This window comes from Pseudophryne corroboree (assembly GCF_028390025.1).
Source record: "Pseudophryne corroboree isolate aPseCor3 chromosome 3 unlocalized genomic scaffold, aPseCor3.hap2 SUPER_3_unloc_22, whole genome shotgun sequence".
NCBI classification, from domain to species: domain Eukaryota; kingdom Metazoa; phylum Chordata; class Amphibia; order Anura; family Myobatrachidae; genus Pseudophryne; species Pseudophryne corroboree.
In genome coordinates, this window is record NW_026967511.1 from 1,619,582 (window position 1) to 1,634,747 (window position 15,166).

A 15,166-nucleotide genomic window follows, 5' to 3' on the forward strand; every position below is an offset into this window, starting at 1 on the left:
GAAACGTAAGTCAACTTTCGTACAAAGTGAGATTAGCTCATCTAACTTGGAGGGTAAGTCTCTGGTAGCTAACTCATCTTTAATACGCTCGGATAAACCATGCCAGAATGCAGCATACAGGGCCTCGTCGTTCCATGCCAGTTCGGATGCCAGGATCTGGAACTGTATAAGATATTGTCCTACAGTACGTGATTCCTGGCGTAGACGGAGAATCTCAGACGAAGCTAAAGTTACCCGGCCTGGCTCGTCGAAGATGCGCCTGAATGTTGACACAAATGCAGTGTAAGAAGATAGCAGGGTGTCGGACCTCTCCCATAACGGTGATGCCCAATCAAGGGCTGAGCCACTGAGAAGAGAAATAATGTAGGCAATTTTTGTACGGTCACTGGGAAAATTGCCAGGTTGTAGCTCAAACTGAATCTCACACTGGTTGAGAAATCCCCTGCAGAATCTTGGAGATCCGTCAAATTTTGCTGGCGTTGGAAGATGAAGACGTGGAGCAGAAATGGGTAAGGTGGGTGGGGTTATAGCTGGAGTCACTGTGGTTGACGCACCAGACGCGCCTGATCCACGGAGAGTTGTCTGAATCCCATCCAGCCGAGTAGAGAGATCCTGGAGACAGCGGATGATGTGGCCCTGTGCAGCCTCCTGATGTTCTAGTCGGGCTGCCAGTTCTTGCATCGGCCTGGCCGCTTGATCCTGGTCTCCGGCTGGATTCATTAGGTCAGTGCTTACTGTCACAACTGAGGGCCTGAGCTGACGGGAGGCAGCCTCAGTTGTAGGGGCTGAGATGTACTGGAACCTGGGAGGTTGTATCAGACCCCTGGACATGTAAGTAACATGAATAATAACTGCCCGAAGGCGTGACCACGACAACTTAGATAAAAGTCAATGATGTTTATTATGACAACTCCGCATCACAGCAGCAATAAAAGAAAACGTAAAAGTCAGCAAAGAATAAATACAGTTCCTGAGTACTACAGCATGGCAGGAGCCACAGGGCACTGGTAGTGTGAGATAGTTCTTATGATCTTCTAGATGGAAAGTCCTTGCCAGGCCCGGCTGTAGCAATGGAGATAACCCAGGATTGTACCAGCTGGTGTTCCAGGAAAAGCTGGGTTGCTGAAGGTAAAACAGCTGCTGTGGATACTGGCTGGAACCAGACTGTTGTTAGCACGGAGTGGATACTGGCTGGAACCAGTTAAATAATAAATGAACTTTGGGAGCGATGAAATGTGAACTGAAATGTAGAACTTGAGAGCGGAGAAATAATAATTCCGGTGGAGAGTGGTAAAGTGTAGAAAGGACACCGGCCCTTTAAGGGAAGCTGTACTCTGCTGGAAGCTGAGGCTGGAAGCAGGTAGTGTTGTAGCTGGAAACAGATGAATCCACAATGGATTGGAGAGTCAGGCTACACCGCAGGTGGAATGCTGGTGCGGGTCTCTATGGTGGAAGTCTTGAGACAGGAGCTGGAACCTGGAAGACAATCATAGAAGAGAGACAAACAGGAACTAGGTTTGACAACCAAAGCACTGACGTCTTCCTTGCTCAGGTACAGCTTACTTATACCTGCAGCAAGGAAGGGGTTGGCTAGGCAATTATGCAAATCAACAACACAGACAGCAGATTGGTGGAAATGATCAGATGACAGAATCCAAGATGGCTGCGCCCATGCAGACACTTGGAGGGAAGTTTGGTTTGTAATCCATGTGGTCTGGGAAACAGTAATGGCGGCGCCGGCCACCGGAGACAGGAGACGCCAGGCTGATAGATGCACATTTAACCACGCGGGCACAGCGGAGGCCGCGGCTGATGAAAAGACCACTCTGCATGTGGAAACTCAGGAACAGCGGAATCCGGTCCTGGAACGCTGAGCCCGCCTTAGGAGGCATCTGAAGGGTAAGTAATGGCGTCCAGATACCCGGATCGTGACACCGTCATCACGGCCATAACCTTGGTGAAGATCTTAGGGGCCATGGCCAGTCCAAACGGCAGAGCCAGGAATTGATAATGGAGGTTGCCAATAGCAAGCCGCAGATATTGCTGATGCGATATGGCAGTCGGTATATGCAGGTAAGCATCTTGTTTATCCAGGGATACCATATAATCTCCGGGTTTCATGGCCAGTACAATTGAGTGCAGTGTCTCCATACGGAACTTGGACACTCACAAATGTGTTCAGTGATTTGAGGTTGAGTATACGCCGGAAAGACCCATTGGGTTTCGGGACTAGATACAGGGTAGAGTAGTATCCTCCGCCTCTCTGGGACAGAGGGACCGGCACTATCACTCCTGTATCCAGGAGGGAACGCACAACCAGGTGTAGAGCTTGCGCCTTCAATTGGTCCGAAGGGATAACCGCAGTGCAGAACTGGCGAGAGGGAGGTCTCTTGAAAGAGACTGCGTACCTGTGAGAGACGACTTCTCACACCCATGCATCTGAAGCAGTCTTTAACCAGACCTGGGTCAAACGCAGAAGTCATCACCCCACCCTGGTGTCCCCCAGCGGGAGGCCCACCCCGTCATGCGACAGGCTTGTCGTGTTTAGAAGCATGCAGTATAGGAGAGAGAATGGGGTTGTACTGATAAGGTGCACAAAGAAATTTAATTAAAATATAACTTTTATTAGTTAATATAAACCGGTATTCGGTCAACATGCGAAATATAAAGGTAAAAGAAATAGAGAATTCAAGAATGTGCTCTAAGATAGGAGGGTGATAAAGATTAAAAATGTGTCTGCTCCGATGATTGCATTGTCTATTGTATATATTAAATATATTTATGTGTGTACCGCAACAAAATATTTCATAAACAAATGAACACTAAACGTGTCTCTTGTGATTCGAATACCAGTAGCTGTCTGATACTCTTGGGTCATCTGTCAAATATCATGTGCTGCAAGTCTATGCACCCTTCCCCAGTCACATGACAGTGGGATATCCAGTTATTGAATCATGAATGGAATGAGGCTGCGATTGTACAGTATATCTGAATATCTATTGCTCCTTAAATGGTGACCCCATGTTGGCCTGGCACAGTCAGTACTAGTCACTGTCTGTTGTGTAGGGACTGCCCTTGGGGAAACGGAATATCCGTATCCTTGGCCCCGCAGCAGGAGGGTGACAACACTACAGTGTTGTGGAATGATCGATGTTTAATAAATTATCGGATGTTGCCATAATGATTACCCTTCAACTGAGTTGTCCCTCATTCATTTTGGTGTGGTGTACGATTAAGACTGTCCCTTGTTGACATGGGGGCAGCAGCACTGCAGCAATGTCCCACTTCACACTTATATAGTTGGTAAGTATTGCCTTATATGTGCCTAAATTATGGATTGACCTCTAAGGCATCCAAATCTGTGATGCTGTGAATGGTAACACTATTTGTTGGTAATAGGCCAATACCTATGCCGCAGCTGTGATTTAGTGCTGCATCGGCATGTAATTGATCAGCCGATCAACGGGTATTCCCGTACTAACCGTGCAGTGCTAATTACCAACACCTAGAACATATCATTTACATGCTGCTGTTGGTGAGAGTGCTACTGGTTATAATTCATATGGATGTCAGAGCTGCAACGGTTCCTAATTGATCAGCATTTGTCCGATCCACGGGGTATTCCCGTGATCACCGTGCAATAATCTGACAACCGCGGGAACACATAACATGACATTTTAACAATGTAAGAGCATCGGAGCAGAGACAGGTGCCGATGCGCGCATTTCGCATACAGCTTTTTCGAGCCTCGAAAAAAAGGACACCACAGGCTGCTCCCCCTGTATAATAACAGGACACCACAGGCTGCTCCTACTGTATAATAATAACAACAGCACACCACAGGCTGCTCTTCCTGTATAATAATAACAACAGCACACAACAGGCTGCTCCCCCTGAATAATAATAATAATAATAACAGGACACCACAGGCCATTCCCCCTGTATAATAATAATAATAATAATAATAATAATAACAACAACAGGACACCACAGGCTGCTCCCCCTGTATAATAATAATAATAATAATAATAACAGGACACCACAGGCTGCTCCCCCTGTATAATAATAATAATAATAACAACAACAGAACACCACAAGCTGCTCGCCCTGTATAATAATAATAATAATAATAATAATAATAACTGGACACCACAGGCTGCACCTCCTGTATAATAATAATAATAATAATAATAACAACAATAACAGGACACCACTGACTGCTCCTCCTGTTTAATAATAACAGGACACCACAGGCTGCTCCTCCTGTATAATAATAATAATAATAATAATAATAATAATAATAGGACACCACAGGCTGCACCTCCTGTATAATAATAATAATAAGAATTTACTTACCGATAATTCTATTTCTCGTAGTCCGTAGTGGATGCTGGGAACTCCGTAAGGACCATGGGGAATAGCGGCTCCGCAGGAGACTGGGCACATCTAAAGAAAGCTTTAGGATCAGGTGGTGTGCACTGGCTCCTCCCCCTATGACCCTCCTCCAAGCCTCAGTTAGGATACTGTGCCCGGACGAGCGTACACAATAAGGAAGGATCTTGAATCCCGGGTAAGACTCATACCAGCCACACCAATCACACTGTACAACCTGTGATCTGAACCCAGTTAACAGCATGATAACAGAGGAGCCTCTAGAAAAGATGGCTCACTACAACAATAACCCGAATTTTTTGGTAACAATAATTATGTACCAGTATTGCAGACAATCCGCACTTGGGATGGGCGCCCAGCATCCACTACGGACTACGAGAAATAGAATTATCGGTAAGTAAATTCTTATTTTCTCTGACGTCCTAGTGGATGCTGGGAACTCCGTAAGGACCATGGGGATTATACCAAAGCTCCCAAACGGGCGGGAGAGTGCGGATGACTCTGCAGCACCGAATGAGAGAACTCCAGGTCCTCCTCAGCCAAGATATCAACTTTGTAGAATTTTACAAACGTATTTGCTCCTGACCAAGTAACTGCTCGGCAAAGTTGTAAAGCCGAGACCCCTCGGGCAGCTGCCCAAGATGAGCCCACCTTCCTTGTGGAGTGGGCATTTTAAGATTTTTGGCTGTGGCAGGCCTGCCACAGAATGTGCAAGCTGAATTGTACTACAAATCCAACGAGCAATCGTCTGCTTAGAAGCAGGAGCACCCAGTTTTTTGGGTGCATACAGGATAAACAGCGAGTCAGATTTTCTGACTCCAGCCGTCCTGGAAACATGTATTTTCAGGGTCCTGACCACGTCAAGCAACTTGGAATCCTCCAAGTCCTTAGTAGCCGCAGGTACCACAATAGGTTGGTTCATGTGAAATGCAGAAACCACCTTAGGTAGAAAATTTGAGGACGAGTCCTCAATTCTGCCCTTTCAGAATGAAATATTAAGTAAGGGCTTTTATATGATAAAGCCGCCAATTCTGACACCCGCCTGGCTGAAACCAGGGCTAACTCGTCACTTCCATGTGAGATATTTTAAGTCCACAGTGGTGAGTGGTTCAAACCAATGTGACTTTAGGAAACTCAACACAACATTGAGATCCCCAAGGTGCCACTGGAGGCACAAAAGGAGACTGTATATGCAGTACCCCTTTTACAAATGTCTGAACTTCAGGCACTGAAGCCAGTTCTTTTTGGAAGAAAATCGACAGGGCCGAAATTTGAACCTTAATGGACCCTAATTTTAGGCCCATAGACAGTCCTGTTTGCAGGAAATGGAGGAAACGACCCAGTTGAAATTCCTCTGTAGGGGCCTTCTTGGCCTCACCCCACGCAACATATTTTCGCCAAATGCGGTGATAATGTTTTGCGGTTACGTCTTTCCTGGCCTTGACCAGGGTAGGGATCTTCAGGATCCGGCGTTCAACCGCCATGCCGTCAAACGCAGCCGCGGTAAGTCTTGGAACAGACAAGGCCCTTGCTGGAGCAGGTCCTTTCTTAGAGGTAAAAGCCACGGTTCGTCCGTGAGCATCTCTTGAAGTTCCGGATACCAAGTCCTTCTTGGCCAATCCGGAACCACGAGTATAGTTCTTACTCCTCTCCTTCTTATGATTCTCAGTACTTTTGGTATGAGGGGCAGAGGAGGGAACACATACACTGACTGGTACACCCACGGTGTTACCAGAGCGTCCACCGCTATTGCCTGAGGGTCCCTTGACCTGGCGCAATATCTGTCTAGTTTTTTGTTTAGACGGGACGCCATTATGTCCACCTTTTGTTTTTCCCAACGGTTTACAATCAGGTGGAAGACTTTTGGGTGAAGTCCCCACTCTCCCGGGTGAAGGTCGTGTCTGCTGAGGAAGTCTGCTTCCCAGTTGTCCACTCCCGGAATGAACACTGCTGACAGTGCTATCACATGATTTTCCGCCCAGCGAAAATCCTTGCAGCTTCTGCCATTGCCCTCCTGCTTCTCGTGCCGCCCTGTCTGTTTACGTGGGCGACTGACGTGATGTTGTCCGATTGGATCAATACCGCCTGACCCTGAAGCAGGGGTTTCGCTTGACTTAGGGCATTGTAAATGGCCCTTAGTTCCAGAATGTTTATATGAAGAGATGTCTCCAGGCTTGACCATAAGCCCTGGAAATTCCTTCCCTGTGTGACTGCTCCCCAGCCTCGCAGGCTGGCATCCGTGGCCACCAGGACCCAGTCCCGAATGCCGAATCTGCGGCCCTCTATGCAACCACCACAGGAGGGATACCCTTGTCCCTGGTGACAGGGTTATCCGCTGAAGCATCTGAAGATGCGACCCGGACCATTTGTCCAGAAGGTTCCACTGTGCGTGGAATCTGCCGAATGGGATTGCTTCGTAGGAAGCCACCATTTTTACCCAGAACCCTTGTGCATTGATGCACTGAGACTTGGTTCGGTTTTAGGAGGTTCCTGACTAGCTCGGATAACTCCCTGGCTTTCTCCTCCGGGAGAAGCACCTTCTTTCTGGACTATGTCCAGAATCATCCCTAGGAACAGAAGACAAGTCGTCGGAACCAGCTGTGATTTTGGAATATTGAAAATCCAATCGTGCTGCCGCAACACTACCTGATATAGTGCTACACCGATCTCCAACTGTTCCCTGGATCTTACCCTTATCAGGGAATCGTCCAAGTAAAGGATAACTAAAATTCCCTTCCTTCGAAGGAATATCATCATTTCGGTCATTACTTCAGTAAAGACCCGGGGTGCCGTGGACCATCCCTACGGCAGCGTCCGAACTGATACAGTTCTGTACCATAACCTGAAATACCCTTGGTGAGAAGGGTAAATTTTGACATGAAGGTAAGCCTCCTTGATGTCCCGAGACATCATGTAGTCCCCTTCTTCCAGGTTTGCAATCACTGCTCTGAGTGACTCAATTTTGAATTTGAACCTCTGTATGCAAGTGTTCAAAGATTTTAGACTTTAGATTTTAAAATCGGTCTCACCGAGCCGTCTGGCTTCGGTACCACAATAGTGTGGAATAATACCCCGTTCCCTGTTGCAGGAGGGGTGCCTTGATTATCACCTGCTGGGAATACAGCTTGTGAATGGCTTCCAAAACTGCCTCCCTGTCAGCGGGAGACGTCGGTAAAACAGACTTTTGGAAACGGCGAGGGGAATACGTCTCGAATTCCAATTTGTACCCCTGAAATATTATCTGAAGGATCCAGGGGTCTACTTGCGAGTGAGCCCACTGCGCACTGAAATTCATTGAGAACGGGACCCCACCGTGCCTGAACTTGTAAAGCCCTAGCGTCATACTGAGGGCTTGGCAGCGGCGGAAAAGGGTTTCTGTTCCTTGGAACTGGCTGATCTCTGCAGCCATTTTCCTCTCCCTCTGTCACGAGCAGAAAAGAGGAACCCTTTTGACCGCCTGCCAACCAGGACTGCGCCTGATAATACGGCGTCTTATTTTGAGAGGCGACCTGGGGTACATCCCCTCTTTTAAGGCAATACTTCCAAATGCCGTTTGGAATCCGCATCACCTGACCACTTTTCTGGAATAACTGGACAACGCACTTATACTTGATGCCAGTCGGCAAATATTCCGCTGTGCATCCTGCATATATAGAAATGCATCTTTTAATTGCTCTATAGGCAATAATATACTGTCCTTATCTAGGATATCATATTTCCAGTCAGGGAATCCGACCACGCCAACCCAGCACTGCACATCCAGGCTGAGGCGATTGCTGGTCGCAGTATAACACCAGTATGTGTGTAAATACATTTTAGGATACCCTCCTGCTTTCTATCAGTAGGATCCTTAAGGGCGGCCATCTCAGGAGAGGGTAGAGCCCTTGTTTTTACAAGCGTGTGAGCGCTTTATCCACCCTAGGGGGTGTTTCCCAACGCACCCTAACCTCTGGTGGGAAAAGGTATACTGCCAATAACTTTTTAGAAAATATCAATTGTTATCGGGGGGAAACCCACGCATCATCACACACCTCATTTTATTTCTCAGATTCAGGAAAACTACAGGAAGTTTTTCCTCACCAAACATAATACCCCTTTTTTTTTTTGGTGGTATTTATATTATCAGAAAAGTGTAAACTTTTTCCATTGCCTCAATCATGCAATGTGTGGCCCTATTGGAAATCACGGTTGTCTCTTCACCGTCGACACAGGAGTCAGTACCCCTGTCGGCGTCTGTATCTGAGGTAACGGGCGCTTTAGGGCCCCTGTATAAGACGTCTGGACATGCACAAGCTGAGTAGCCGGCTGTCTCATGTCAACCACTGTCTTTTATACAAAGCTGACACTGTCACGCAATTTCAACAGTACATCCACTCAGGTGTCGACCCCCTAGGGGGTGACATCACTATTACAGGCAATCTGCTCCGTCTCCACATCATTTTTCTCCTCATACATGTCGACACAAACGTACCGACACACAGCACACACACAGGGAATGCTCTGATAGAGGACAGGACCCCACTAGCCCTTTGGGGAGACAGAGGGAGAGTTTGCCAGCACACACCAGAGCGCTATATATATACAGGGATAACCTTATATAAGTGTTTTTCCCTTTATAGCTGCTGTATTGTTATATACTGCGCCTAATTTGTGCCCCCCTCTCTTTTTTAACCCCTTTCTGGAGTGTAGTGACTGCAGGGGAGAGCCAGGGAGCTTCCCTCCAACTGAGCTGAGGGAAAATGGCGCCAGTGTGCTGAGGAGATAGGCTCCGCCCCTTTCTCGGCGTCCTTATCATCCGTTTTTCTATATGTTTTGGCAGGGGTTAAATGCATCCATATAGCCCAGGAGTTATATGTGATGCATTTATTTTAGCCATATAAGGTTTTATCGATTTATTGCGTCTCAGGGCGCTGCCCCCCCCAGCGCCCTGCACCCTCAGTGACCGGAGTGTGAAGTGTGCTGAGAGCAATGGCGCACAGCTGCGGTGCTGTGCGCTACCTTATCTGAAGACAGGATCGTCTTCTGCCGCCGATTTCACCGGACCTCTTCGCTCTTCTGGCTCTGTAAGGGGGCCGGCGGCGCGGCTCCGGGACCCATCCAGGCTGAACCTGTGATCGTCCCTCTGGAGCTAATGTCCAGTAGCCTAAGAAGCCCAATCCACTCTGCACGCAGGTGAGTTCGCTTCTTCTCCCCTTAGTCCCTCGATGCAGTGAGCCTGTTGCCAGCAGGTCTCACTGAAAATAATAAACCTAAACTAAAACTTTCACAAAGAGCTCAGGAGAGCCCCTAGTGTGCACCCTTCTCGTCGGGCACAGAAATCTAACTGAGGCTTGGAGGAGGGTCATAGGGGGAGGAGCCAGTGCACACCAGGTGATCCTAAAGCTTTCTTTAGATGTGCCCAGTCTCCTGCGGAGCCGCTATTCCCCATGGTCCTTACGGAGTTCCCAGCATCCACTAGGACGTCAGAGAAAATAATAATAATAGTAATAACAGGACACCACAAGCTGCTCCTCCTGTATGACAATAACAATAGGACACCACAGGCTGCTCCCCCTGTATAATAATAATAACAGGACACCACGGGCTGCTCCCCCTATATAATAATAATAACAGGACACCACAGGCTGCTCCCCCTGTATAATAACAGCAACATTACCTCTCTGTTCCTTCCACCTAGAGACCCGGATTGAGTTATGGAGCACAGGGGGCGTGGAAATGGCCGGATGTAAGGTGTTACTCGGAAGTATGGTGGAGCGCACAAGATGAATGAGTAGTGGAACGCACGGACCGGAAGTGAGCGTAAACGCGGAAGTACGGTGGAGCGCACAAAGTGAATGAGTGATGGAACGCACGGACCGAAAGTGGTCGGGAAGGCGGAAGTAGGGTGGAACGCACAGAGCGGAAGTGGCGTGTCCGGGCTCCGGAGGTGTACCGCTGCAGAGGGCTCCGGCCTGGGGTTCCCAGCTGTGTGTGTGGGGGATGATTAGTGATATAGGGGGGTATATGAGAGCAGGACTCCCTGTTACCATGGTAGTGAGTGTCCCCATAGTGTGTGTATGCTGGGAAGCCTATGGTGGCACTGTGCAGCCATCTACATTGTGTACAGCTGGTGATGTCCCCTGACAGGTGGTGATACCCCTGTTCTGTCTGTGTGATGTGCTCATTGCCCCTGTGCCCCCTGTGTTACTGTCCTGTGCCTCCCCCCCTGTGTGTCCTGTGCCCCCTGTGTGTTACTGTCCTGTGCCCCCCTGTGTGTCCTGTGCCCCCTGTGTGTTACTATGCTGTGCCCCCTGTGTGTTACTGTCCCGTGCACCCCTGTGTGTGACCGTCCTGTGCCCCCCTGTGTGTTACCGTCCTGTGTCCCCCGCAGTGTGTTACTGTCCTGTGCCCCCCTGTGTGTTACAGTGCCCCCTGTGTTACCATCCCGTACCCCCTGTGTAACCGTCCCGTGCCCCCCTATGTGTTACTGCCCTGTGCCCCCCCTGTGTTAATGCCCTGTGCCCCACTGTGTTAATGCCCTGTGCCCTCATGTGTGTTACTGTCCTGTGCCCCCCTGTGTGTTAATGCCCTGTGCCCTCCTGTGTGTTACTGTCCTGTGCCCCCCTGTGTGTTACTGTCCCGTGCCCCCTGTGTGTTAATGTCCTGTGCCCCCCTGTGTGTTACTATCCTGTGCTACTGTACCCACCTGTGTTACTGTCTCGTGCCCCCCCCTATGTGTTACTGTCTTGTGTCCCCTCTGTTTGTTACTGTCCCGTGCCCCGTGTGTTACTATGCTGTGCCCCCTCTGTGTGTTACTGTCCTGTGCCCCCATGTGTGTTACCATCCCGTACCCCCTGTGTAACCGTCCCGTGCCCCCCTATGTGTTACTGTCCTGTGCCCCCCTGTGTGTTACTGTCCTGTGCCACCCTGTGTGTTACCATCCCGTACCCCCTGTGTAACCGTCCCGTGCCCCCCTATGTGTTACTGTCCTGTGCCCACGTGTTAATGCCCTGTGCCCCCCTGTGTTACTGTCCTGTGCCCTCATGTGTGTTACTGTCCTGTGTCCCCATGTGTGTTACTGTCCTGTGCCCCCTCTGTGTGTTACTATCCTGTGCCCCCTGTGTGTTACTGTCCTGTGCCCCCCTGTGTGTTACTGTCCTGTGCCTCCTTTGTGTTACTGTCCTGTGCCCCCCTGTGTGTTACTGTCCTGTGCCCCCTGTGTGTTACTGTCCTGTGCCCCCCTGTGTGTTACTGTCCTGTGCCTCCTTTGTGTTACTGTCCTGTGCCCCCCTGTGTGTTACCGTCCTGTGTCCCCCCCAGTGTGTTACTGTCCTGTGCTCCCCTGTGTGTTACTGTCCTGTGCACCCCTATGTGTTACTGTCCTGCACCCCCCTATGTGTTACTATCCTGTGCCCACGTGTTAATGCCCTGTGCCCCCGTGTTACTGTCCTGTGCCCTCATGTGTGTTACTGTCCCGTGCCCCCTGTGTGTTAATGTCCTGTGCCCCCTCTGTGTGTTACTATCCTGTGCCCCCCTGTGTGTTACTGTCCTGTGCCTCCTTTGTGTTACCGTCCAGTGCCCCCCTATGTGTTACCGTCCTGTGTCCCCCCTGTGTTACTGTCCTGTGCCCCCCTATGTGTTACTGTCCTGTGCCCCCCTATGTGTTACTGTCCTGTGCCCCCCTATGTGTTACTGTCCTGTGCCCACGTGTTAATGCCCTGTGCCCCCTGTGTGTTACTGTCCTGTGCCCTCATGTGTGTTACTGTCCTGTGCCCCCCTGTGTGTTACTGTCCCGTGCCCCCTGTGTGTTAATGTCCTGTGCCCCCCTGTGTTACTGTCCTGTGCCTCCTTTGTGTTACTGTCCTGTGCCCCCCTGTGTGTTACTGTCCTGTGCCTCCTTTGTGTTACTGTCCTGTGCCCCCAAGTGTGTTACTGTCCTGTGCTCCCCTGTGTGTTACTGTCCCGTGCCCCCTGTGTGTTAATGTCCTGTGCCCCCTCTGTGTGTTACTATCCTGTGCCCCCCTGTGTGTTACTGTCCTGTGCCTCCTTTGTGTTACTGTCCAGTGCCCCCCTATGTGTTACCGTCCTGTGCCCCCCTGTGTTACTGTCCTGTGCCCCCCTATGTGTTACTGTCCTGTGCCCCCCTATGTGTTACTGTCCTGTGCCCCCCTATGTGTTACTGTCCTGTGCCCACGTGTTAATGCCCTGTGCCCCCTGTGTGTTACTGTCCTGTGCCCTCATGTGTGTTACTGTCCCGTGCCCCCTGTGTGTTAATGTCCTGTGCCCCCTCTGTGTGTTACTATCCTGTGCCCCCCTATGTGTTACTGTCTTGTGTCCCCTCTGTCTGTTACTGTCCCGTGGCCCGTGTGTTACTGTCCTGTGCCCCCTCTGTGTGTTACTGTCCTGTGCCCCCCTGTGTGTTACTGTCCTGTGCCCCCCTGTGTGTTACCATCCCGTACCCCCTGTGTAACCGTCCCGTGCCCCCCTATGTGTTACTGTCCTGTGCCCCCCTGTGTGTTACTGTCCTGTGCCACCCTGTGTGTTACCATCCCGTACCCCCTGTGTAACCGTCCCGTGCCCCCCTATGTGTTACTGTCCTGTGCCCACGTCTTAATGCCCTGTGCCCCCCTGTGTTACTGTCCTGTGCCCTCATGTGTGTTACTGTCCTGTGCCCCCATGTGTGTTACTGTCCTGTGCCCCCTCTGTGTGTTACTATCCTGTGCCCCCTGTGTGTTACTGTCCTGTGCCCCCCTGTGTGTTACTGTCCTGTGCCTCCTTTGTGTTACTGTCCTGTGCCCCCCTGTGTGTTACTGTCCTGTGCCCCACTGTGTGTTACTGTCCTGTGACCCCTGTGTGTTACTGTCCTGTGCCCCCCTGTGTGTTACTGTCCTGTGCCTCCTTTGTGTTACTGTCCTGTGCCCCCCTGTGTGTTACCATCCTGTGTCCCCCCCAGTGTGTTACTGTCCTGTGCTCCCCTGTGTGTTACTGTCCTGTGCCCCCCTATGTGTTACTGTCCTGTACCCCCCTATGTGTTACTGTCCTGTGCCCACGTGTTAATGCCCTGTGCCCCCGTGTTACTGTCCTGTGCCCTCATGTGTGTTACTGTCCCGTGCCCCCTGTGTGTTAATGTCCTGTGCCCCCTCTGTGTGTTACTATCCTGTGCCCCCCTGTGTGTTACTGTCCTGTGCCTCCTTTGTGTTACTGTCCAGTGCCCCCCTATGTGTTACCGTCCTGTGTCCCCCCTGTGTTACTGTCCTGTGCCCCCCTATGTGTTACTGTCCTGTGCCCCCCTATGTGTTACTGTCCTGTGCCCCCCTATGTGTTAATGCCCTGTGCCCCCTGTGTGTTACTGTCCTGTGCCCTCATGTGTGTTACTGTCCCGTGCCCCCTGTGTGTTAATGTCCTGTGCCCCCTCTGTGTGTTACTATCCTGTGCCCCATGTGTGTTACTGTCCTGTGCCCCCTCTGTGTGTTACTATCCTGTGCCCCCATGTGTGTTACTGTCCTGTGCCTCCTTTGTGTTACTGTCCAGTGCCCCCCTATGTGTTACCGTCCTGTGCCCCCCAGTGTGTTACGGTCCTGTGCCCCCTGTGTGTTACTGTCCTGTGCGTTACTGTCCTGTGCCCCCTGTGTGTTACTGTCCTGTGCCCCCCTGTGTGTTACTATCCTGTGCCTCCTTTGTGTTACTGTCCTGTGCCCCCGTGTGTTACTGTCCTGTGCCTCCTTTGTGTTACTGTCCTGTGCCCCCCTGTGTGTTACCGTCCTGTGTCCCCCCCAGTGTGTTACTGTCCTGTGCTCCCCTGTGTGTTACTGTCCTGTGCCACACTGTGTGTTACTGTCCTGTGCTCCCCTGTGTGTTACTGTCCTGTGCCCCACTGTGTGTTACCGTCCTGTGTCCCCCCCAGTGTTACTGTCCTGTGCTCCCCTGTGTGTTACTGTCCTGTGCCCACGTGTTAATGCCCTGTGCCCCCCTGTGTTACTGTCCTGTGCCCTCATGTGTGTTACTGTCCCGTGCCCCCTGTGTGTTAATGTCCTGTGCTACTGTACCCACCTGTGTTACTGTCTCGTGCCCCCTCTGTTTGTTTCTGTCCCGTGCCCCGTGTGTTACTGTCCTGTGCCCCCTCTGTGTGTTACTGTCCTGTGCCCCCTCTGTGTGTTACTGTCCTGTGCCCCCTGTGTGTTACTGTCCTGTGCCCCCTGTGTGTTACCGTCCTGTGTCCCCCCCCAGTGTGTTACTGTCCTGTGCCCCCCTGTGTGTTACCATCCCGTACCCCCTGTGTAACCGTCCCGTGCCCCCCTATGTGTTACTGTCCTGTGCCCCCCTGTGTGTTACTGTCCTGTGCCCCCCTGTGTGTTACTGTCCTGTGCCCCCTGTGTGTTACCATCCCGTACCTCCTGTGTAACCGTCCCTTGCCCCCCTATGTGTTACTGTCCTGTGCCCACGTGTTACTGTCCTGTGCCCTCATGTGTGTTACTGTCCTGTGCCCCCATGTGTGTTACTGTCCCGTGCCCCCGTGTGTTACTATCCTGTGCTACTGTACCCACCTGTATTACTGTCCTGTGTTGCTGTGCCCCCTGTGTGTCACTGTCCTGTGTTGCTGTGCCCCCCGTGTATTACTGTTCTGTGTTGCTGTGCCCCCTGTGTATTACTGTCCTGTGTTGATGTGCCCCCTCTGTGTTGCTGTGCCCCCTGTGTGTTACTGTCCTGTGTTGCTGTGCCCCCTGTGTATTACTGTCTTGTGTTGCTGTGCCCCCTTTGTGTTACTGTCCTGTGTTGCTGTGCCCCCTGTGTATTA

General features: G+C 50.8%; 1 protein-coding gene across 1 annotated transcript in view; it reads right to left on the bottom strand.

The window, feature by feature from the left end:
- LOC134983741 (oocyte zinc finger protein XlCOF22-like) overlaps positions 1-10,108 on the bottom strand; it is an 83,507-nt gene extending 73,399 nt beyond the window's left edge. The window contains exon 1 of the mRNA XM_063949388.1: positions 10,049-10,108. The gene's annotated coding sequence lies outside the window, so the exon portion shown is untranslated. The remainder of the gene's footprint in view (positions 1-10,048) is intronic.
- Between the last annotated feature and the right edge of the window lie 5,058 nt (positions 10,109-15,166).